Raw genomic sequence first — 27329 nt, forward strand, 5'->3', positions numbered from 1 at the left:
ATTCATCTATCATACCTGTATAATGTTGATAATTTCATTGTGTTGAGTGTACATCTAATTTTTGACTGGCAACGAGTGTATTTTAAACTGGTTCTTTGAGACTGTTGTCAGTTCTGTGTGACTTTATTTGCTCTTTTTGCTACTTCATCCTTCTCTGTTCAAAAGACTGCTGTAAATAAAATGGGCTTAAAGACAGAATAGATTAGGAAGTGTTGCCTTTATTATGCATCTTGTCCTGTTTTTAGTTAGTTAGTTAGTTTGTTTTTTTTTTTTTTTTAAATAATCCATCTGCTTCAGAAGACCAAAAGTTACTTAATTCCTTGGACAATATTTCCAACAAAAGTAATATCTGAAATTCTGAAAAACATAGCCATTTTCATAAATCTACTGGTTTAGCTTCCAAAGATAAATCAACTTCTGCTGAAAATTAATTAAATATGCAGATTAGCACAACTCAGCTTTTAAAAAATATTAGCTGTTCTGCTATATATATCTTTGGTATTATGAGATGTTTCTCATAAGCGAGACAGAATATTTATGAAAAGTTACAACTGCTTCAATCATGCTTCTATGCTGAAACTGCACTTAATTTCCTTACTTTCGCACTAATGTGTTTACTAAAGACAGAAGAAGCATTTTAGCTCATTATGCCAATAGAGTTGAAGCTGCATGTTTCTGTGCACTTGCTGACCTCTTCCGCCTTTGAAAGTAGCAGAAAGCTCTAAATCCTTTAGCTGGCTTGATTAGACAATGGCCCTTTGCTTGGCATTGATTTCAGGATTCAGAGTTCATTAGCAGATCAACAGGTTGTTGTTTGTTGTTTTTTTGTTGTTGTTGTTGTTGTTGTTCTTTGTTCTTTGTTGTTGTTGTTTTGTGTTGTTGGGTTTTTTTTTTTATGTACTTTTTGTAATTGCCCAACTTTCTGACTAACTGAATACTACAAAAAAATCATAATTAATGCTGATCTCTTTTAAAAGATTTCAGTGTTTCATTTTCCTTTGAATAGTCAGGTATAAATATTACTTTAATATATTTTACATACTTATGTGCTAGTACATGAATTATATATTTATCTAAATATAGCAATATGAGCAAAAATAGGTGATTAATGAGTCTCGATTTCAGTGAAAAGCTATTCCAGGCATGTCCAACCTGCAGCCTACAGGCTGCATGTGGCCCAGCACAGCTTGTACTGCAAACCACTCCCTGCCCCACATCTAGGACACCTTCTTAACATCCCATTGGACACCAGAAGCCAGACCTTGTTTGTATTTGGGTGGGAACACACCCAAATAGAAGGGAAAATGTGGTTATGTTGGACTGTGTTCCCTCAGGGCTTTAAAAATAGCCCAGCTATATTTGGGAACCAGCTTGCTGAGGAATTGGAAGGATGGCAGCATGAACATCTGGAAGCTGCAATATGCAGATGATTTCCTTATAAGTGCTGCAAAAAAAAAAAAAAGAGGAAATAATAAAATTGACAGTACGTCTCCTGAAGTTTTTGAGCTCTGTTGGATACAGTGTATCCAAGAAGAAAGCACAAATGGCTTATCTATGTTTTACCACCACTCACAGCCACGGGGTCAAGCAAAAAGATGTCATATGTCAAATACCAGTGCTGAAGCCAGAGTAGGAGCTACGAGCTTTCGCAGGTATGGCAGGATGGTGTAGATTATGGATACCAAATGATGGACTGATTGTGAAACCATTATACAAATATGTTAAAGGAGGAGAATTTTTGGAATGGAACCCGGAACACCAAACAGCCTTCATTCAGCTGAAAGCTGATCTGATGTCTGTCCCTGCTCCTGGACTTCCCAATCTGGAAAATACTTTTGAATGATACATGCATGAAAGACATCACATTGCACTGGGAGTGCTAATACAACACACTGGATCCTGGAAGAGTCCAGTGGGACATTTCTCTAGATAATTAGACCAAGGCTGGCTGTCATGTTTACGAGCAGCGGCTGTAATGATATTACTCATACAGGAGGCACAAAAACTGACTTTGGGACAGAAGTTAGTGGTTTGCGCTTGATGTGCTGTGGCATCCCCAGCCTGGAAGCATCCTCAAAGCAGAACTGCCCCTCAGACCTGCCAGCACTGCCCAAATGCAGGAGGAAAACCCTGGCCCTGGCCCAGCCCACAGCTGGCAACCACCCCCTGTGCTCCTCAACTGGTGTAACTCAGGGTACATCTCCCAGCACCTGGGTCCAGCTCTGGGAATTTGGGACCTGAGATTGTAATTGGGAGTGGCTTTGTGTCTGGGCTTGCACTCCCTGTCTGGACCTGCAGCTGCCGACTGCTGGGGAATCTCTTGAGGATCCTTATACCTCCTGGCTGCTCCCATGGTATCCTCAGAGCTGGTTATAGATATCCTCATCCTGATGTAAATGGGGGTGGATTGTTCTCTGGTCTATCCCAATATGGCTGGACTGGCCAGGTACCAGGCTGCCCTCAGGCACACAGAATTGTGAGCTGGCCCCAGTGCTGCCTGGCTGGCAGTGCTGGAGCTGCTGCTCTCTGGTGCCACAGAGTCATGGGATGGCCCCCATCCCTGCTGACTGGCAGTGCTGGGGTTGGTGAGATACGAGTTGGCAGTGGAGACTTTATTGGAGGCAGGAAGGTCAGAAGGACATGCTTCCTGGACTAAGGCTAACCCAAGGCATACCTGCTCTTCCACCCAGACCCTCTTTCCAGCTTCTTCATGAAGATGAGGCCAGTGCTCACAGACAGCAAAGGGCCAGGACTGTTGGACCAGCCCCTTGCCAGGCACAGTTCTTGTGGACTTACATCTCCAGAGCCAGCAGATGGACACCAACCTAAGTGGTGTTCACATCCCCATGGTGAGCATTTCTGAACAAAATTGCTCCCTGTTTCTGAAGAGGTAGCACTGGAAGCAGAGATGCCAGTGCTCAGGGGCTGTCCCTGCAGCAGAAACACACAAAGGAGCAAGAGCAGGAGCAGGGCCTGGTGCTGTTGTGTGCTGCTGTGTGGCAGGGTGAGAGGAGAGCTCCTGCCTGGATGCAGCCCCAACAGAACCAGGTGCATGTATGCTGCCCCAGGAACCTTTTTTGTTGCGCTTTTTTATGTATATTTTTAATAAAAATTATTTTAATTTTTTTGCTTATATTAATTAACTTTATATTAATTTAACTTTAATTAACTTTATTATGTATTTCATATGCAGTCCAAGACAATTCTTTACTCAATGCAGTCCAGGCAAGTCAAAATGTTGGACATGCATGAGCTGAACCATATTAATATCTCTTAAGGAAAAAAATCAGAGCAAAAAAAAGCAAGACAAGCTATTTACTGAAATTAAAGCTCATACTGTGATTTGCAGTGTGTCGTCACTCCCTCCTGAAGCTGAAGTAGGATGTCAGGTTACCCACATGGTGCCTACCATGAACAAATATTCTATGATTTAAGCAATATAGAAACAGAGGAGTTAAGGACTGCAGATTGCTTGCCGTAGCATGACTGCATGTAAATTGTTGATTGATGGCATTAGAAGCAGACTGTTATGCAAAGAACATAACAACAGTGTAAATAAAATAAAAAGTATATTGTCCTTCACAGCTTGCAATACCTCCCATGGAGGTGTAGTTTGTATGCTTAAGTGTTCCTGCTATTCCATCATTAATGAGTTTGAAAATATAGAATAATACAAGACTGTAGACAAACTCCCAAACTCCAATAGAAAAGTACTTGATAAATCTCTTCAGTTTTGACTGTGATCTGCTGCTAATTACTGAACACAGTATCTTGACTGTGAAATAACACCTTAGGCTTTACTTGTGTTGTCTTATGTGACACAGGGAACACATCGATGAAGGTGGAAATCTGATTAGACTAAGAAATATCCTCACCAAATCAGTATTTGCTGATACTCAACTTTTTTTTTTCTTTTTTTTAATGATAAACACAAATAGTTTCTAAGATTATTTGCTTTGAATTTCTTCTCAGAGTTGGAGCTCAGCTTGATGTTGCATAGTACCTTGAGTCTTTCTTTCAAAGATGGGCACAAATATTTTTAGTCTTCTGCCACATATCCTCCATTATTTTTCAAAATAGTTATTAATGGACAGAAGAGCAGTTAGACATAGAGGAGTTTTGACCTTGAATTTTTTTCATTCTTGACTAGATATATTCCTTCTGAGTAAGGAATATTATCTACTATGATCCCTTCATAAAGTTTGATTTCCTTTTTTCTGGACCTTTCTGCAAAAGAATATACACTCCCTATTTTCTCGTAATTCTTTGCCTGTTCTACCACCCACACCATTAGTCAAAGGCTGAATCATTTAAATCATGATTTTGGCAATATGCTAAGATGTACTTTTATTTGTCTTTTTGTTTTGTTTGGTTTTGTTTTGTTTTGCTTTGTTTTTTCCCTGTTTTAAGATCCCCAAAAGTAATACTAATCAAGCTATACTAGAACCAGAAACAGTAACTGTGATAGAAAACAGTAAATTCATTCTTCTGAGAAATACAACCCTAGTATTATAGGGAGGTTGTGGAATCTCCTTCTCTGGAGATATTCATGACCCATCTGGACTCCTATCTGTGTAGACTGCTGTAGGGATCCTGCTTTGGCAGGAGGGTTGGACTCGATAATCTCTGGAGGTCCCTTCCATCCCCTACAATTCTTTAATTCGTTGATTATACAAATATAATTCTAACAAAATCTGCATTTCCAAATCCTGTTGTAGGTTGCAAATATAACTGTCCACTTTGACCAAGATCAGAAATATATCTGCTTCAGCTACACAGGAAAATATGTCTTTACAGAATAACAGACATTTTTTCTGTCTCCAGATCAGAGAATCATAAAATGGCTAGGGTTGAAAAGGACTTTAAAGATCATCAACATCAAAACTCCCTGACATTGGCAGGGCTGCCACTCACTAGATCAGGCTGCCCAGGTCCCATCTAACCTAGCCTTGAGCACCTCCTGCACAATTTCTCTGCGTACTTATGTATATAATAGCAATTTCTACATTGTGTTCTTGATCGAAGTATATTCCTCAAGCCCTAAATCTCTACCAAAAGCTCCTTTTAAAATCTTTGAAAGAGATAGTATCTTATTGCTTTTCTAATTAAAGTAATTATTATGTGGTTCATTTTCACATACAGTTTCTTTCTTTAACATGTTTATGATGCTTTATCCATACAGATAAGAATTTTGCATCTGGCCTTAATAGTGTTGACATTTAAAATGATGGATTAAAAAAAAAAAAAAAAAAAAAAAAAAGAAAAAGTGCTATTTAACCATTTAATTTCCACCATACTTTCATCTTCATCTGTCTTTCTAGTCTAGATATATTCAGAAGATTGCCTTCAAATTTTTCAGCTGCATTTATCTTTAATCATGTACAATATTCAATATCTAGATCCTGTATTAAGTGTGATATCTTTTTCATATTTATCTAATTCCAAAAAGCAATTTTTTTTGGCAGAAGCATAAACATTCAAGTAAACCAGCTGTCACAGGTTGAGATTATAGTCTATATGCACTATGTCTGACTCTTGCTTTTAATGAGTGTATCAACAATAGTCTTTGAGATTTTTTGATGGTTTATAAGTTTATATCTCTAAAGCAGCAACTTCACCCAATTGTTATGAGAATTCTTGTAATATTTACATTATGTTTAGAATATTTGGTTTTAATTTAAACATCAGCTAATAAAAAAAATAGCAGTTACATGTTTTCTACATTGTGATTCTGTTTTTCTTTCGTGTCATATAGAAATATAGATTGTGATCTTCCATCACTAATTTCTGTTTGAAAATGGAAATTCTTTTTTCATCTATTGGGATGAATACAGTAAACTCAGTAATTTTTTTGATGCACACTATAAATTAAAAGAACTGTAATTCTGAAAAGCATTTCTTCATTTTGCCATTTAAGTATATGTTAAATGACCTGAGACAGGGAAGATAATTAAATGTTCTATGAAGAAATATCACATTTGTTTATAATTCCTCTGGTGAAAGAGCATTCATCACTCCTCCCCAACACATCCCCAACTTTTCATCTTGAACTATAATCCCATCACTTGCTTGACTGACTTTCTTGAACTTTGATGTTTGATTTACTCATGCAGTGAGGAAGGAATTTAGCTGGAGCACCCATCCAGGTGGGATCAGTTTGCCTATATGGTCCACAGCTGGTTTCTCTGCCTCATCTGTCTTAATAATACAGCTAGCAGCATTAATAAGCCTGATCAGATCACATCAGTTAGTGGAGTGTGCTTGTCAAAGACTGCATTTTTTCTCCTTACTGGAAGAAGGGTCTTATTTCAATGTTTTATCAGTTCTGGACACTTATCTATCTGTCTAGTTTTATTGTTCCTCTCTTCTCTCTGAGTTGTTGCTGTTTTTAATTAATATCTACTTTCTTTTCTCTGAGTCAGTGAGCCAGTAATAACCTATGATATGTCATCTTATGTTATGATATGCCATTCGTACGCCAGTGTCTTGAACATGGCCTTATATCAGACTGTGGACTACAGTTTGTTCTTTTTCGTACAGATTACTGCAATGAAAGGCATTTAAATATATATATTTCCCTATATTTCACGTGCTGTGATGTAGAAATCAGCTGTTAAATGAATAGGTAGGCTTATAGCATTTATGTCAATGTTGAGTTCACAGTACTAAATTACAGCACATGTAGAGCACACTAGCAGGAAAACATCCCTGATTTTAACATGAAAACCTCTGAGCAGTTTGGTTGGTTGCTTTGCCATTGACTTAGTAGATCAGGGATTCATCTCTGAATTTCATTAAGATGAGGACTGAAATTTAAGAAGTCTTGGAAGGAACACGATCAAAAGAGGATGACATGTATCAGCACCACCCACTCTGCTTTTATAATTTCAATGACGAGTCTGCTATCTGTTGTTATTTTCAGTATTTTTTTCAAAAATCCAAATATCCAGAAAAGGCAACTTTGTATCTGCAGTAACAGCTCCTTTCACAATAATAGAGAGGATATTCAGAGCTACTGAACTCCACACAGTCAACATTTCCTCAGAGAATAAATGTTAAAATTTTCTCAGAGAGAAAATGTTAGTCATGGCTAATTCCAAGATAAATTATAAAAGTTTCTTCAGTCTTAAAAATTAATTAAAACTGAACGCTACTTTTTACAATGTAAGTTCAAGACAGTTAGAAGACTAGCTGCTAATTTAAGTCTAATATTTAATTTTTGAATTATTAATTCTTTAATTCTGTAAGGTATAAAATCCAGAACTATTTCTGAAGTCTTTACCGATTGTCAAGCTTGTTTCTGATACATGATTGGTTTTGTTGCTCTGTTTCTGTATTTTTCAGTTAAAAAAAAAAAAAAAATGACCCTACATAGCTACAGGGCACCTTCCCATATTAACTTAAGCAACTATATAAATTCATCTTATGGTTAGAAATCTATCCCAAGTTCTGGTGCTATCCTTACGCCTCAGTTCGAGGGAAGTGGTAAAACTTCAGAAAACTATGAACCTCTTGACACCTGAGCAATCTAGTCCTAGCATCACTGCATGCCTGCAATCAAAAGAAAAAAGAGTAGCTATTCAGAAACACATTGCCAAAATGGACAGCACAGATTTCTTTCATAAAAACAATCACACTTCTGATAAGCCAGATAATTATCAGAAGACTGGATTTAGCAGGCATATAGGCAGAGGATTCCCATTTTACCTTTTATACTGAAAAAAACGTACAGGTCACGTTTTGTTATAGGTTCATATATAACAAGTTCTCACAGTCAAGCATGGATGAATGTGTATTGACATATTTTTAAAAGTGATGTAGATGTTCTACAGTTCATATTTAGTGAGATCTAGTGCATGGGTAATCACGTGTCCCATAGGATCAACATTTTCTGCCTTTATTTTTTGAAGTACTTTATATAGCAGGGCCTATTTAATTTGGAATTTGTGTAACTGGAGTTCCTGTGAGTGACATCAGTTTTGTATCTCATTTGTTTTCTATGCTCTCTTTTTTTAGCAAGTTTCATTGCCGATGTCTTTTCCTGCTTGTGGTGATAGTTGATTGTACATTTTGTATTACAAAAAAAAAAAAAAATAGAATGCATGCTATTCCTCTTTTCAGCTTTAGTGATTTCATGTCTCTACTGGCTAGCGGTATTCTTAAGGTAAATCAGCTGACACAGCTAGACTCCATTTTAAGGCTCTATATTAATCATCAGCTAACAAGGGGCTAAATGATATACAAGTGATGTTTTGCACAATGTTATGCGAAACAAGCATTAAAACAATCAAAAGAAAGCCCAAGCAGGAGAGCAAAGACCCAATAAAAATCTTGCTAAACCTTCCTTAAAGCAGCCACTTGAGTGCAGAGGGAAAGAAGAAGAGGAACAGATACAGGTAGCTCTCTTTCACTTCCCTCACAGTTGGACGATTAATTCACTCCACCTCCTGAGTGGGTGGCTAATCCTGAAAGGTTCATGCATAACTGTTGCTATACACTTGGAAAATAATAAAAATATATCTAATTCTCTTCATCCATCAAAAACTTGTGGTTTTGGTACTTTTAAATCTTGACTACATTTTTTTAATTTGAGATTTGTGATCAGAAACTAAACCTGCATCTCATGATGATGCTCATCACAGCTCCATTGTGATGAAGATCCCTCCAGAGTAATTTAAGAATAATACTGAAATACAGTAGTTTATGAGATTTGTTGGAGTGCTTAATATCTACTTAATGCAAGCTCTTCTTCAATGGGCTAAAACATGGATAACATACATACAGTGAAATTTCCAGAAAAGAAAGTAAATTTGACCATGGAGAGGCACAAAAATTTTTAAAAACTTAGTGGAAAATATAGTATTGGGGAAAGAAATGAAAATATTTAGTTCTAAAATTTCCTATAGCAAACAGCTAGGCTGCGTAATAACAAGAAAAATCTCAATAAAAATTCATTAAAAGCTTAGGATGAACGTTTATGGAGTGCTGAACAAAGTTGCAGATAGTGGGTGAATACTCTTGCCTATTCTAGATATTATTCAGTGTATGTATAGCTGCCCTTAAAAAGATGGTGGTTTCACCCCATTCTTTTGCACTCTGAAATCTTGCTACTTGTGAACACAGACTGCCTTATTCTATAGCTTCATGAGATTATAAAAGACTGGTAACACCTTTGTGAAGGTAAAACAAAATGTGACTTCCATAAAATGATCAGAATAAGGGTTTGGCATCTGTGCTAAAGAAATCAAAAGAAGTATTGATCATGATCATATCTCTTTTTAGAACAGAAGAGTGTTGTTATTAATAGATCAAAAGCATGCATTTTGAAGGTAAATAAATTCTATGTCAAATCTATGATCCTGAAATCAAATATTTTAAATTCAAAGAAAATACATGCAACAATCATTACTTCTGTGTTTGATTTTACTTTATTTTAAAAGGAACAGAACCAAAAAAGAGAGGAATAGAAGTTATTTCGTATTTCAGCTATTCCCCTGGCATTATCTTTAGAAGAATAAACATACCTTTGGGTACAATATGACTCATAATTGTGACTGTATAAATCCAAAAACCCCTAGCTTTTTACATCTTAACTTCCAGTACCCTGAGGACTAAGCCACACTTGTGGAGTACAAATTGCTAGATAATTCATGGGGAATATGTTCTCAGAAGTTTTGTGGTTGTGGTCAAAAGTCACCTGGACAAAGCATTAAGGACTATTAGAGGGGGTGGGTCTCAAGTGTTGTTTCTTGTTCACAGTCTACCAGTATACTGCAGTTCAGGTGTTCCCAGAAGAGAAACAACAAGAATGATTATTTATGAATAGATTTTACATAGACTCTCTTGACACGTTGTGTTGCTTTATTTCCAGAGCAATTAAAATTATAAGTAGTGCAGAATAGGATGCTGTTCTCAAAAAGTATCAACTGGTTTGGTCCTGGAAGTTCTTCATAAACTTCCAAAACATGATTAGGTATATTTGCTTATTTTATCTATCTCAACTTTTTGAAACATGTGAGAGCAACTTTAGGACATTTCAAAATAACTAATGTTCAGAACCAAGTTGCTGCCCAAAGCTGTAATGTAAAACACATTTTTTTAAGAGCAATGTCTATAAGAACACATTATTCTTTTTTCACATAACAAAATCAAACACTAGAAAAATGATGCAGTTAAAGCCAGCTCTCGTGGATTTTTCACTGAATTACCTTTGTGTAGCAGGTTAGACCAAGTTAATGCACTTTAGTGATTTCAACTGAAATTCTATAATTGAGTTACTGAATCTGTTTGATAGGCAGGACTACCTCACTGAAAACTCTTTATGTGTTAAGCTGATCTGTTCTTTTTACACCCCTTCAGCAGAATGCAGTAGTAATTGCAAAGTGCACATACTATTTACAATAGATACAATTATTTTAAAATAAAAATAACTGCAAGTGTGGATCAGACTGCAGGGATAGTTCAGGGTGTCAGTCAACATCCTTCATCAGCAGAGCCTTTTCTCAAGTCCACTTCAATTGATTTTCCCCCCTTTTCATATAGATATAATTTAATTTAGTTTAATTTTATATATAATGTATCATATATCATATCATATCACAGTTTTAGAATAGAACGTATATTATAGATAGATAATATGCACTAGAGTAGAATACAATGTAATGTAATATAATACAATATGATACAGTATTATTTAGTCATGAGATAAATACAAATAACATTCCCAGAGAGATAATGTCATACATAAACATGTTTATTCAGAGCTTCTTTCATTTTCTTCACTGTGACCTCATCAGGAGTCTTTGGCCTTTACAGAAAAATCTTTACAAAGTTTGTAAATTCTTTAAATGTAAATAAAATCCAAGTTTACAAGTCAAGACATTATCCTCATAAGTACCATATATACCCTTGTCTTCTAACTAGCCTATATTTTGTTAATCTTCATAATTTTTTACTAAGAATCGTGAAGACATCTTAGAAGACTGCTGAAGGAAGAAAACAGTGCTGATGAGCTGCACAGCAAAGATAACACAATTCTCTCCAGTGGAGGAGGCATCCTACCCTTTTACTTTTCACCCTACTTCTTTGTCTACTATCTGTCTTCCCTTTTCTCTTCCTACATTTCTATAGGTAGACTGATGGCACTTTGATGACTGACCCTTTTGCAGTCTTTAACCATTCTCATATAACTTCCTTCTGACTGATGGATGCTACCGCACGCTTAATGGCCATGGATTGGTTTGCAGTACTCCGTATGTTACATAGTAAAAGCAGATATACGGCAAGATCATCTTTGTAAGAGCATCAAGTTTCACTCTTTTTCTTATTAAACATTGCAAACTGACTCAAGATCTCTCAGTCTACTCCAGTGGAGCCAGGCAGAGGCACCATGACATAGCTCTGCAGAATTTATGTCTGATCATCCTTGTCTCCCCTTGGTCTCCTCTTCCGAGCAAACCAAACTATCTCAGCCACTACTTATACAACTTACCCTCTAGACCCTCTACCATCTTTGTAGTAGTCCTTTTGACGCTCTCTAATAGTTTTATGTCCTTCTTACATTGTGGCATCCAAACTCTACACACATTACTTGAGGTGAGGCCACACAAACACGAGCAGGACAATTCTTTCCCCATGCCATGCTGGCAGTTCTGGGCATCATGCACTCCGGAGTGTGGTTGGCCCTTTTGGCTGCCAGGATGCACCCCTGACTCCATTTCAACTTGTCATCACCCAGAACCCCCAGTTCCCTTCCTATGGAACTGTTCTCCAGCCTCTTTCCCCAGTCAGCACTTATATCTAGGATGGCCCTGTCCCAGGCGCAGAATCCAGATCTTGTTCTTGTTAAATTTAATGTGACTGATGATTTCTCAGCCCTCTAATTTGTTAAGATCTCTCTGCAAGGCCCCTCTAGATTATAGGAAGTCTGCGGATGCTCCTAATTTCTTGTTAACTGCAAATTTACTCAATATATTTTCAAGTCCTGCATCCAAGTCAGTGAGTAGAAAATTAATGAGATCTGTCCCTAACACAGAGCCCTGCAGAATCCCACTGGCCACCAGCCTGATGTAACTCCATTTACTATAAACTTTTTTTCCTGATCCGTCTACCAATTGATCAACCATTGCATTATGCTTTTGTCTATCTGTATGCTGGACATTTTCAGCCTTGTTTAAATCCAAAAAAAAAGATTTCATCAGCTGGCTTATCTTGATCAACAAGGTGGATAACCTTGGCGTAAAAGAAGATTTTGTTTGTTAAACTGGCCTTTCCCCTTGTGAACCTGTGGTGGCTGTGACAAATGACTGCATTGTCTTTCAAGTGATTTTCAATGAATTCCAGAATAATCTCCATAATTTTACCAGGCACCCAGGTGAGACAGACAAGTCTGTTAATACAAGGGTCTTCTTTCTTGCCCTTTCTAAAAATGGTGACAATGTTTTCCAGTTTGAGTGGGACCACTCCGTATTCTCAAGACGATTGAAAAACAGAGAGACCTCACAATGACATCAGCCACTATTTGCATCTAATGGTGGAAGTGTAAAGTACACCTCATAAGGATTATGTACTATGCAGTTGTTATATCTGTGTTATAGATTATCTGCTAGGTAGAAGACATCAAATTGACTCTGATTTTTTTTTTTGATTCTCTGAACAGTGGTGAGTTGAAGTACATTTGGCAGAGACAAATATTAAAAAAATGCCTCTGAACAGGTTAAGCACCTGTCTAGGTGAAGTTTTTCATGTGAAGATGTTACATCTGAAGTTTACTTAGGAGTTCATATCTGCTAATATTTTGCTGTCATGTCTGGCTGGGGATAGGAAAGAGTTTTGCAAACTGTTACCTAAAACAATATCCCATCTAAAATACACACATGTATATGGACACAGGTTAAACTGACATGTCATTATTTTCACTTTTAAGAGTTGCTTCTGAACACAAAGATTATATTTTGTACTCAGTGTAATGTATTTCTGAAATTTAAAATCATCACTCTAGCAGTTCTCTTTTCTTCCCTAGGACTAGACTGGTGCTTTAAAAACAGTAGTTTAAATACTTTGCTGTATCTCAGTAATAAAAGTACAGTTCGTGATCTTGAGGAATGTGGACATTGCAAAGTGACTCGAGTCAGAACCCTGAACTTCAGGAGAGTGAGCTTCAGGTTGTTTAAGGCATTGCTGGATGAGATCTCTTGGGAAGAAGTCCTTAGGAAAAAAGGAGTGGAACAAAGCCGGCTACTCTTTAAGGATGCCTTTCTGAGAGTGCAAGAGATCTCCATCCCTCTGAATAAGAAGGCAGACAGAGGAGGCAGGAAACCAGCATGGCTTGGCAACGACTTGCTCATCAAGCTGAGGGAAAAGAAGGGATAATGGAAAATAATGGAAGCAAGGGCATGTGATGTGGGAATAATACAGGGATGCTGTTCAGACTTGCAGAGGTGGGATAGAAAAGCCAAGGCACAGATTGAAATAAACTTGATGAGGGACATTAAAAACAACAAGAAGGGATTCTGCAAGTACATAGGTCAGAAGAGACAGGCCAAAGAGAATGCACCTACTAAATGAGGAAGGAGAACTGGCTACAACAGATGTGGAGAAGGCTGAGGTATTCAACGAGTTCTTTGTCGCAGTCTTCACTAGCAGCCAGAATTCTCATATCCCCGAACCTCACATTTGTGAACCCAAACCTTTAAGTGGGATCTGAGGGAGCAAGCCCCCACTGTAAGAGTGGAGCAAATCCAAGATCAACTCATGAGACTGAATGTGTACAAGTCCATGAGACTGGATGACTTACATTCCAGCATCCTAAGGGAGCTGGTTGATATGGTTGCCAAGCCACTCATGATATTTGAAAAGTTGTGGCTGTCAGGTGAAGTCTTCAGGGAATGGAAAAAGGGAAACAGCCCTTCCATTTACAAGAAAGGGAGGAAGGAGGACCTGGGGAGCTACAGGTTGATGAGCCTCACCTCTGTGCCTGGGAAGATCATGGAACAGTTCCTCCTGGAAGATATTTCAAGGCACATGGGGGATGAGTGGGGATGATCTGAGACAGCCAGCATGGCTTCATCAAGGGAAGGCCAGGTCTGACCAATCTGGTGGCCTTCAATGATAAAGTGACAGCATCAGTGGACAAAGGAAAGGTAACTGGTGTCATCTACCTGAACTTCTGCAAGGCCTTTGACATGGTCCTCCACCACATCCCTATCTCTAAATTGGGGAGATATGGGTTTGAAGGGTAGACTATTCGGTGGATAAAGAATTGGTTGGAAGGTTGCAACCAATTGTGGTTGTGGTCAATGGCTCTTTAACATCTTTCAACGACATAGATGATGGGATTGAGTGCACCCTCAACAAGTTTTCTGATGACACCAAGCTGAGCATTGAGGCTGATACAGAAGAAGGAAGGTATGCTGTTCAGAAGAACCTTGATGAACTCGAAAGGTGGGCCCTTGTGAAACTAATGAGGTTCAATAAAGCAAAGTGCAAGGATTTGCACTTGGGTCGAGGTAATCCAGATATGTATACAAACTAGGAGAAGAACTTGTTGAGTGTAGCCCTGCTGAGAAGGACTCAGGGGTCCTGGCTGATGAAAAACTTAACATGAACCAGCAGTGTGGGCTTGTAGCCTGGAAGGCCAATGGCATCCTGGGTTCCATCAGAAGAGGGAAGCAGGGAGAGAGAGGTGACTGTCCCCCTCTACTCTACCCTCATGATGCCCCAGCTAGAGTACTGTTTCCAAGTCTGGGTCCCCTAGCATAGGAAAGATGTGGAGCTTTTGGAGAGAGTCCAGAGGAGGGCCCTGAAGATGATCCAAGGGCTGGAGTATCTCACCTATGAAGATAGGCTGAAGGAACTGGGTTTGTTCAGTGTGGTCTGAGAAGCTGAAAGAAAACACTGTTGCCTCAAAAATGTTCAGCAGCACTCGCCTGAGACCATGATAGTCCCATAAGAACTTGTGTCATTGAGCGACCAGAAATAATCGGCTATCAGATGATGTTTGCCGTCAGGCTGACTTGTGGGGTTGTTTTGGAGAAAATGACTGCTATAGTGTCAGCACACATGCCCACCAGCCTGCCAGGTAGTAGGTGAGCGATTGTCACATGATTAGCTGCCTATCACCTCACGAGGGGGGTGGGGTGGGGGGCTAGTGGGAAGAGGGAGGGAAGGGGGAAGCAGGTGCCATTGTTCCAAGCAACCAGAGCAATGAGGAGGATAAAACTATAAAACTGAAGAGTTTGGAGGTAGAGTGGGTGCCCCCTGTTGGGGCGCAGTGTGCTTGGGAGCACGTAGCTAATGATTTACTAATGATTTACGATGTAATCCTAGATGCGTGGAGTATGGTGTTCTAGTATGTTCTAGTGTGTTCTGTATCCATAGTGGTCTGTAGTTAACAACATGTCCTGTACATGGAGATAACTTGGGCAACGGTATTGTTAGCGTACGCGCTTGGTTGCATGGAGCTTGTATCTTGGAAACAAGTATGCTATATAAGGAGCATGTTGCTACAGTAAACTTGGAAGCTACTATTCTCACTCATATTGAGTTGGGTGTGCTTCCCCACCCCGGAGGGCAACCCTTTGGGAAAACTTGGGGTGTTTCCCAACAGCCCCCTCCACCAAACTGCAGCTATGCAGGTCAACAAGATGCAGCTGACTGACCTGCAGCACCTTACAGATTAATGAGATTTCACTGTATCCGTAGTGGTAACTATCCCCGCTTTATGACTTGTTCACTAGGATTCCTCTATTTGCTATTGCTAACATCCGTATCTTCCCTTCATTCCTTAACTGCTTAGAATTTGTAATAAATTTATTGGGCAATATCTTGGCCTCATTTGCTGCATTAATCTTGCACTGGGTATATATATGTATCAAACCACCTCCTTCAATAATGGGAGTGAAACACCTGGAAAAGAGAAGGCTGTGGGGAGACCTCATTGAGGCCTTCCAATATTTAAAGGAAGTTTATAAACATGAGGGAAATCAGCTTTTTACACATGTAGATAGTGACAGGACAAGGGGGAATGGTTTTAAACTTAAGAAAGGGAGATTTAGATTGGATGTCTGGGGGGAATTTTTTTAATTGGAGAGTGCTGGAACAGACTGTCCAGAAAAGCTGTGGATGCTATACCTGGAGGTGCTTAAGGCCAGGTTGAATGGGGCCCTGGGCAATCTGATTCAGTACTTATTCTAGTGGACCCTGCCTGAGGAGGGGGTTCTATGATTCTATGAATAGTATCTATGATTCTATGATTCTATGACTTACATATACATTCAAAACAAGTTTCTGTTCTAATCTATGAGACCATGCCCATATTAGCATTGTTAACTGAATTGTGAGCTAGTGGGCAAGAATAATAGAGATAGCTGGTTCCTAAGTTGCAGACATCACTAATATAGTTCTGTCCTTAAGAGATAATTCTAATGTAAAAATAAGTGAAAAATAAGCTTCTAAAAGATGATCATCCAAGCTCAGGTGGTAGCTGTTCGATACAAAAGTTTTTTTTTTTTTTTTTACCATTTTATACTTCTCTTTTTTTTTTCGTTCTGTGTGAAGGGTGACTGACTCCAGACTGACCCCTGAAGGACCAAGTGAGCTCATCCCTTTTCAGATTCTCTGCTTCCAGTGTACTTGCTCATGGATCTGCCCTGGATGCCTCGTGCTTGTTTCCTGGCTCATCAGCAGTCTGTCATCTTACATTTCACAAGCATATTTTCCAAAAACTCAGATACGTTATGTCACATGAACTGTTGTTACCAACCTTGTTAGGGTTATAAACTCAGCATCAAAACTCAGAGCAGTTAGAATGCAGCTTAAGATTTTTGTGATTGTATGTTTTCCTCATCCTGTTTTCTAGTCTTTTAAGCTAAAAATACTGACTTATATATATATATAAATATTTATGTTATCTATATATTGTGTTGACATTCCATAAATTTTCAGATTTTCTGAGAGCAAATGAATATTGTGTATCTTCACAGTAGCTGCTTTCTATCTCAGAGTCATAAAGACAGAGAAAGAGCATATTTTAAAATCTCAATTTTAAATTATTCCAGAGCTACAACATAGGCATTATATATATGTATATATACCTATTGCAAACATAAACCCAAGGTATAGACAAATTTTCCCTTACATTCCTTCAGCACTGTGTTGAAAATATATCTCATTTTATGATATTCTCGAGTACTATATTATGTGTTAGAGTATAAGAAAGATTACTGGATGTATATGGGCAAAAGAGATCAGAAATCTGTCTTATTGCTATGACTGTCACTATTAATTTTCCTGACACTGTTTGCTTTCTGTTAATTATGCATGTGCTATCTAGGATGTCAGAAAAGTCAGACCATGTTTGCTGAAATGGTAAGTACAGTTGCAACAAACTCAAGCAAGTTTTAACACTGAATTAGTAATAGGTTGTCTTTTATAACAGATAGGACATCTAAAGTGGTATTGATTAAGAAAAGGCTCACTTGAAAAGAAAAATCACTGTGTTGTTAACTGATATTAATCACCAGATGGCGGTGGCCTTTTCAAAAATTTTTTCATTAGATAGTATTGTTACCATATTCCAAATCAGGATAGAATGCATCACACCCAAGTGAAATACTTGCAGAAACTTTCCAGAAAACTAATAGTCCTCCGTAAGGCTAATTTCCACAAAAGACAATGGGTAAATCTCAGTTTTGTTACTCATTTTCAATGAGACATTTTTAATTTTGAGGATAGAATGTCAAGTATTACTAATGGAGCAGTAATATTCTCCCAAGTGAATGGAAAGTGAACTCTTTCCACTCTTTCCCTGAAATTCTGTACTCCCATGAGAAATAAACAAATAAATAAAATTGAATATTTTAAGTTGGTTTAAGTCACTACAGTTACTCCACTGTGTTGATTTATGGCAGTATTTATATGGGAAGATGACCTCAGCCATTGTACTTTCTCCTACTCTTGAACACATAGAATAACCTTTTTTTTTTCTTTTTTTCATTTGGATTTCTCCATTCTGTTGTAGCACCAGAAGGGTCTTAATGTAGTTCAAGGTCTGGTCTCAATTTGCCTTAAATTGTTTATTGCATTAGCAGTTAAGCAGTCATGTGACTACAGTCTACTCGAAAAATCAAATGGACGTTGCTAAACTACAGTCCTTCTTCACTGCTATTAATATTTGGACTCTTTGAACTTGTTTAAACTTGTTTTACTAAGTCATTTACATAATGTTTCATAGTTTGATCTGATGCTCACTGATAACATATACAATAGTACTTCGCTGCATCATATACCAAAGGTCCAGCCAACAACAGCCACAGAATGTGGGTTACGAGGGACCTTAAAGATCATCTACATCCAACCCTGTTGTAGGCAGGGTGACCACCCACTAGATCAGGCTGCCCAGGGCTCCATCTATCCTGGCTTTGAAGACGTCCAGGGATGGGGCATCTTCTTTTAATAAAGTCCACTCAAGTACTGCAAGGCCACAGAAACGATTCCCAAAGTCTTCCCTTCTCCAGTCTGAACAAGCCCAGGTCCCTCAACCTTTCTTCATAGGAGAGATGCATTCTGAAAGACAGCCTTAAAGAATAGTGTGCTTTGCTCTCTCCTTTGTACCTAAGGACAGTTTCTCAGAGGAAACCACCCAGTAATTCCTTAAACATCCAGAATTTTGTCCTCCTGAATCTCAGGGCCTTAGCTTTGCTTTTCACCCAGCCCATATTCCTTGAGATCACAAAGTCAACTAGAGCATAGTCACTGCAACCTACACTGTCTCCAATCTTAACCTCTTTAATGATGTCCTCTGCACTGATGAGTACCAAGTCCAAAAATGCTTCTTCTCTAGTTGGTTTGTCTAATGCCTGGACTAGGAAGTTATCCTCAGTGGGCTCCAGGATTCTTCTGGATTGGTTGTATGTAGCCCACTGTGCTGCTTTCTCAGCAGACATCTGGATGGGCCTGAGAGCATGTTTCTTGTAATTGAAGCAAGAAGGCCTCATTAACAGGTTCCCTTTGATAAGGTGGCCTGTAGTAGACTCTGAAGACCAAATGTCCTCTATTGGTCTGATCCCTGATTTTCACCCACAAGATCTCAATTTGATCATGGCTGTTTCTCAGAGGCAGCTCTTCACAGTCTATTCATTTCTTAATAGAGAGGGCAACTCCCCCTGATAAGAAAACCATTTTTAAGGTACAGACTGCACAAACAGAAAAGAAACATACTGACAAACATCAATATAAAAACATTCTAAAGAACTCAAAGGGCTAGGATGAGGAAGAGGTGAGATACTTCCTTCAAGCCACTCAGAAGAACTGACACTAGCTCCCTTAAATTTCTGGACTTTGAGAAACTCAACAAAGGAAATCCTTGAATATTTATTTCTTCCAGCTAATGTGGAGCAATCTCATTCTGGTGTTTTCTGTTCCTGTTTTGCTGAGTTTCATCCAAGTTTCAGAGTTCAGTGTGCTACACAAGATATTTACAGGAATGATATTTTCCACATAAAGAAATGTACAGTATCTGTGAGTGTTCTCCTCAGACTTTCTAAGGAGGGTTATAATGTACTTCAGGAAATGTTTTTCATTTTTGTTTAGATTTTGTCTTCAGGACAATCTCTTCCGAGATTTCTGCATTGGTTCTAAGTGCATCTAAATAGTGCAGGAGGATTCTTGTTCATTGCCTTTGTTTCTTCTTGCTTTCCTCTTATTTATTTTTTCTTCTCTTTTGCTTTATTTCTTTGCTTAAAAAAAAAAGCCCAATCTATGTATAATTAGGGCACCACTTACCAATAAAGTTCATCTCCCATGTTTTCTCTAGATTAATCATTAAATAGAGTTCCATCTTCCGCATCATACATTGTGTTTAAGTTTTTTAACTGTTACAGATTATTTCACTGTGTACAAGCATAGACACATATACATACACACACACATATATACAGAATACAGCATACCCATGTACTCCATACTTTATGACTATATGTCAGCTGCTAAGAATACCAACATTTGGAGTTTGGGGTAAGATCAAGACCATATACTTCTTGTTTTGTTAATTTCATTTTTTTTTTCAAGCTGGAATAACCCACTGGTCTATACAAAACGTCAAAACTTTCTAGAAGTGTTTCAAATATAACTGCATGACACTTTTGCAGATAGAATGAGAAAGCTGTGTTAGAAAAGTACAAAATACACAGACTTTTATCACAAGAGATATAAGTAAAGTTATCTACAGAAAAGAGCACATTAAGTACACACATACTATTGGAGGATCCATGTCTATTATTCAGGAATCTGTTTAGATATCTTTATTAATTTTAACTGCTCAGTAATACATAATCCTGGATGCAAAGACTAACATACTTCTAGACAAAGAGCATGACAATATATACTAACTCATAACCCATGGCCCATAATGAACAAAATGAATGGGTAAATTTGCTGATGGTGAACACTGGTGCAGCTCAGGATTTAGCCTCACCCAGTTGCCACAGCTTTATCAGACTGGAAGATTCTGAAGCCTACTTAAAGAGAGGAACTTCAGCCATCTGAATTAAAACACTGAAAATTATTGAGTCATCTACAACATTTTAGTCAAATGTTTCAGCTTTTACTGTTTTCTCATGCAATAGGATGGACACAAACTGAGCACTGAAGAAAACCATTGTTCTAGCTATAAGTGGCAATTTTTTTATTTTTTTTTTTACCTTTCTGCTTGATCACAGCCATTAGTGACACACCCTAGTGGGTCTTTCAGTCTATACGCGCGTTCCACTTTCAAAATGAGCTTGAAGTATCTCACATTACCATTTTTGAAACTTCAAGGATGCTACTTCTCCTCTTGTATAAATTTGCACCTACAGGTTTCAGGCAGCAATCTGGGATCTGGAAATTAATAGAAAAGCCTACTTGTGTCATAACTCTGCATCCAATAACTTTGCCCAAAGCAGGAAAATCTGATCTGTTGTACAAAAAAAATAAGCGTTCATTTGACACAATTACAGCTACAAAATAATGATCATGGAAAATTGGTGACTATATTATTTTTTCTTATTTTTTATGACTCAGTGGCATTCATGCTTATCCTAATTAGCAGACATGTAAAAAGTGATGATATAAAATCTATTTTATTACAGTGCCAGATACAAATTATGGAAAGTGTCAGTAATTACCAGTGAATCTACGCATTCTTTCTGTGCGAAGCAATAAATACACAGAATTCTTATCAACTAATTACATTTTAATAAATTTGTATTCCTTTAGTATGTCTCTACAAATATGCTAAAATATAATGGCACAAAGTAAAATAATGTATATTTTACAGAAGCTCTGCACTTCCACAACTGATAACAGGACAGGAATTTTAAAATGTTTTAGGTAATTTCAACAAAATCATGCAATTGACACAGAAGTCCAAGACTCATTTTCAAGTGCCTAAATATTTGAGGCAAAGTGTATTGAATAGTTGTATACAAAGCATATTTAGACACCTAAATGTGCAGATGGGGCCTAGTTGGAGCTGCAAATGCCAGCCTGTGACATGTTTACTAATTCATCAGTTGAACTATTCTCTATTAGTTATTAAGAGTGTCATTTGAGCAGCGTGACACATTCCTGGAAAATCATTTCCACTTCCTTTACAGATAGGAAAAGTAAGTACTACATAATAACATTTCTATGAACTTTCTAATTTAGGGTGTTAGCTGTGTTCTGAACTCTTGCTGGCAAACTTGTCACAAAGATGCTCATGTGAAAATCTATTCAGAAAGCGAAGCTTACCACGAAAAGTCTCATTTCCTTCCTTAAAGATGAACACTGCAATCTCAGTATTCTCTGGATGGACTTTCCTTGAATTATTACCTCTATACACAAGCTTTATCCAAATTCTTTTTAGTTTGACCTCATGTTATCTAGAAAAAAAATAGATGAAAACTCTTCCCAGTAGTAGTGCATGACTGATATAATGGAATTCTGCAAGGGTAAAGACAGCATATAGTAAATGAATTCATGCTGACTGACCCAGAGGGAGTTCTCAGAAAAATGTAAAACTTAATTTTTAAGATAGTTCTATTTGTCTTAAACACATCCACACAGAGAAATTCGAATATCCTTCCTATACAACAATCAAAGCTATACTTTCTCCTATTATGCAGCATTTCTCTTAACAGCCTTCAAAAGCTGAAAGGGCAGGGCCTTTTGTGTTGCTTAATGCACTGCCAAAGACATTCAGGCACTGGAGTGATTGCTACACGATAAGACTACATGTGGAAGTAACTGCCCTCATCGAATATTATGCAGTTTTCTTCACCTATTGTTGATAACAGTAAAACACTTGCATTTAAAATAAAACAAGTCTGTAATACTTGGGCAGAGATGGAATAACAATTTCGTCCATTCTGTCCCAAGATAATATACAAGAAGCAATTAGGTTGAAAAGACTGTTAATTGATAAAATTTAGTTCTCTGGAGAGTGATTGCCCAAAACTTCAGGGCATGTAGAGAGACTCATAGAGATCCTGGGAATGAAGAACATTCATAGAATCACAGAACCATAGAATGGCTTGGGTTGGAAGGGACCATTCAGAAGATCTAGTTCTAACCCCCTTGCTATAGGCAGGGACACCTTCCACTAGACCAGGTTAATCAAAGCCCTACCTAGCCTGGCCTTGAATGCTTCCAGAGAGGAGGCATCCACAACCTCTCTGGGCAACCTGTTTTGGTGTCTCACCACCTTCTCAGTAAGGAATTTCCTCCTAATATCGAGTCTAAATCTACCATCTTCCAGTTTAAAACCATTTCCCCTCATCCTGTCACTACCTGCCCTTATAAAAAGTCCCTCCTCAGCTTTTCTGTAGGCCCCCTTCAGGTACTGGAAGGCTGCTATAAGGTCTCCTAGGAGCCTTCTCCTTTCTAAGCTGAAGAGCCCCAGCTCTCTCAGCCTATCCCTTCAGGAGAGGCACTCCAGCCCTCTAATCATTTTCGTGGCCCTCTGATCATCATCATGGCCCTTCTCTGGACCTACTCCAACAACTCCATGTCCTTCTTGTGTTGGGAGCTCCAGAACTAGACAGAATCCTCCAGGTGGGGTCTCACGAGAGCAGAGGGGCAGAATCACCTCCCTTGACCTGCTTAACATTCACTTGTATGAAATGTGATCTATAGAAACAAAACCTTACAGGAAACAGAGAATTAAAATTCCTTTTCCTCTTCACCTTTCTTTTCCTCTTCCTCCAATTCCCAGCATTCCTGAGCAATTCACACAATACTCTTTGGTTAGTTTTAAGACAGTAGGAAAAACAAGAAAGTAAAAGACTTTTAGCACTTCAGAAAGAAACCAACAAAAATAAGAAGTTGTGTAAACAGAGAAGCAGAAAGTGAGTATGGACTGGGAATGATATGACATCACACAATCAATAATTCAATAGAATCAGAAGTTCAGGCTACAAGTGTAGGTAGACAACTACTACAGCAAGAACAACAACAAAAGGAAACAGGTCAAAAGAAAAGATCAGCCCTGTGCCTGAATAATGACTTGTACTGTCTTATGTAGATACTTATACATACCTCTTTTTTGAGGTATGGATTTTTTGTATGAGGGTAGAGTAAGTCTTTAGTACATCAAGAAATAAGGCAGCATTTCTTTGTCCCTTCTCAAAACAGTTCTTCAGTAATCAAAAAGCTGTCACCTGAAACTCATCAGGCACATAGAATATTAGAAGTACCTCCAATAATGACAGGTTAAATGTCTATGGTTGAGTGGGGGCCTCACAGAAACAGATTAAAGTGCATTTGGTGAAAATGCAGGAATCGTGGTCAGGCAAAAAAGGAACAAAATAAGCCTGTGAATAACAAGTAAAACTTCAATCTCTAGATTTACAGAACTTTGTGAATGACTGTTTTGGGTAATAAGGAACCTCAAATGGAAAGAAAAAAAAAACTATACTACATATAGTCTTATTTTGTTACTGAAAGTGGACAGAGAGGAAATTCAAGGGCTTTTCCGTGCCTCTTGAAAGCATATAAGTGAAATCACTCTAATCTGAAAGGTCAGTTAGAGCAAATAATATTTATTTAAGTGATCTGTTTGTTACCATTAAACTTTTTCTGCAATATCAATTCACATTTCTTCTTTTTTCCCCTAGCATGTTCTGGCTGGGAGAAAAGGCAAAGGCATAGGAGAGGAACGAGTTACTTCAAAGCAAACAACCTTAAAAAAATAATTAAATATACAGTTTTTTTTTTCCCCCAAACATTTTTCTTTCTAACCTTTTTTCATTAGGTTACATTGTGTTGTCCAGCCCCTGTATCTTAAAACTCTGGTCTTCATGCAGCAGATTGGTTTATTTGCACAGAAAATGTCATGTAGTTCTGTTAAAAAATGTATTTTCTTTCTCCAAGAAAGGTGAACTATTACATATATAGAAGATATTCAAAAAATAGTGTAAGTTCAGACTGACAAAGAAAAATCTTCAGTTTAATCTGAATGTGGCTCTTCATTCTTCTGGGATTTCATTTTATTGATCTTTCCAAACATTCCTATCAAACATTATTTTGCAGTCTGTAAGGGATACAGGTAGCCCACTGGCAGACGTGTTACAGAGACTTTCTGTTACATCCTGCAGCCAACAAAGTCTTCAGGTTGAAGTCTCTGAAGGCTCTGATAGCCCTTTAAAATGTCTCTAATAAAGATGATAGAATGAAAAGTGTCCCTAAGTGTAGCAGAAATGCTAAGTCACAACCAGTCAGTGATTGAGCACCTGGTGGGAAGGCAGGGCCAACCCAGGGGAGCCAGGATCCACCCCTTCCCAGACCTCATTTAAGGGTTGGCAGTAAAGGCAAGGGTATCTTGCTAGAGCTCCCTGCCTACTAGAGGCCTTCTGAAAGTAAGTAGTTTCTCTTCCCTTGTTTCTGTGTCCTTGGCTGCTGTATTTGGGCTTGTTCTCAGTTGTTGCAGCCTAGGGTTGTGCAACTCTGCTATTATTGCTGTACTACCCATCACATTACAGCATTACACTAAGATGTCTTAGTTTAAAACACAGAAAGTGAAAGTACTGAGAGGATATTGAAAAAGAAATTCAAATTGTAACTGTTCAGAAATGATAACTTGTGACCAAGGAACAATCTAGCATGGAGGACAAGAAAGTCTGATATAGAATGAGAGAAACCCTTTGGAATCAGGAAAACCAGAGCTAGATGGGCTTCTTGTAAAGGCATGAAGTTTTCTTTGCTGAATTAAGAAACAGCCACAGACTTGTCTTGCAGCAGTGATGGAATGGGAGTGCACAGAAGCCCTACTTCTGGGCAGCAGAGTTGGTGTTGTGACATCAACTCAAGGCCAGGTTAAGGTGTCCCAGGCTCCCACTCACAAGTGTATAAGAGGAACTGGATGATGATGTATCTTTACAGACTCCTTGTAGAACTACTTATGGAAGTAGGACTCCAGTAATGCATTGTAAATTACTTTTAAAATATTTAAGCACAAACGTGCAAACGTGTTTAATTTATATCAAGATCTACAATAACAATTCATTAATAATATGTTTTTTCATTTTATTTTTGAAGTTGATGCAAAAATATCCACTAAATTCTTGAGTTGCTGCATCTTATTCTTGTCAGCTCAAGCAAATAGTCTTCCACAGAGGAAAAACAGAATCCTTTCTACAGTAGGTGAGCTTATAGACCATCCGCTTGTTCTAATTTCTTTACGTTTGAATCTTAATGTCCAAACTTGTCTTGCGCAGATAGCTTATTATTTTACACTTATCAAAGTCACTGGTAAACTCTTCATAGTGTAAAAAGTATCTGTGAGTTTATGATGTTGCCTCTCATTAGATAAATCTGACAATAAGCATATAAGGCAGGGAATTATAAAAAATAGTAATAGTGGTAATAATAAAGAATATTTGATTAAAAGTGTATTCTCATCCTAGGTCTTTGTTATTTATGAATTCTTCAATTAACCTCCAAAGGATTGTGACTTTATCTGACAAATCACAGAAGGGTACCCATAATTCCTGTTTTAACTTACCTGTGCTATGCAATCTTGCTTGTAAAACATTTACTTCAAAAAAGCCACTAAAGGAAATGTCAAACAATTCATCTTTTAAAATACAACTATACAATCAAGAATGATTTGTTTGCCACAAATAATTCTGACAACAATTACTTTTTGTAAGTTCTGAAATTGGAAATCTTCATGAAGTATTTGCGTCATGGAAATAAAACAACACAGGTTGCAGATAAGTATTTCTACATTTTCTCTGTTAATTTACCAAGAAGGCCAGTCACACTATTTTGGCACACAGTCAGGTTAGCACAAAATACTGGAATACTATCATGCATTACTCAATGGAATCTTAAACAATTGTAGAGAATCTTTTAATGTTATTTCTTGTAAGTGCAAAATGTCTTGATTTATGGGAATAATATTGTTTTAGTTCATTGTACTGGGAAAATATTGATCAGTATATCAGATCTACAAGCTAAGAACTTAGTAGTGCTCCAATGTAAGTGTATGTATATATATATATATATAGGTCTAGATTTTTTTCCAGACTCTTGAAAGTTTATACTCATTGTTTTATTCTTCATTTTGATCTGAAAAAAAATACAGCTAGTAGATGAAAGAAACACTATTTTGAATAATGTGATATCTTGTATGCCTTGTAACAACATAAAAATGTTACACCACAAATTTCAAATTAAGGGGTAAAACTGCAATGTGCTGTTGAAACACTTTTCAAAAAGCTTTCCCTGATATTGATGATATAACAATATTAACTGTAAAACATGCCAAACATTGGTATTCACCAGGGTTGTTACTCGGTCTGGTCTTGTCCAATATCTCCATCACTTACTTGGATGAAGGGATAGTATGTTCCCTCAGCAAGTCTGCTGATGATACAAAGCTCTGAAGAGTGGCTGGCACACCAGAAGGCTGTGCTGCCATTAAACAAGTCTTGGACAGACTGGAGAGTTGGGTGGAGAGAAATCTGATGAGGTTCAGCAAGAGCAAGTGTGGTCTTACACCTGAGGAGGAATAACCACATATATCAGTACAAGTTAGGGGCAGACGTGCTGGAGAGGAGTTCTGCAGAGAAGGACCTGGTTGGAGTTTCATTCAAATCCCTAACTGTGCTCAAAATATTCAGTAAGAACAGAATAACTATGGCTGTGCTAGTCCTCTGTATTTGTCTGATTTGTCTACTGTATCTCCTTCCTCATCTCTCTCCTTTCTCCTCCATCCTCACCCACCTCTCTCCTTTCTATCTATTCTTGCCTGTTTCAACTCTCTCTCTTCTCTTCTCTCTCCTCATTCTCTCTCTCTTCTCTTCTCT

Source organism: Numida meleagris, chromosome 2 (assembly GCF_002078875.1).
Source record: "Numida meleagris isolate 19003 breed g44 Domestic line chromosome 2, NumMel1.0, whole genome shotgun sequence".
Lineage (NCBI taxonomy): Eukaryota > Metazoa > Chordata > Aves > Galliformes > Numididae > Numida > Numida meleagris.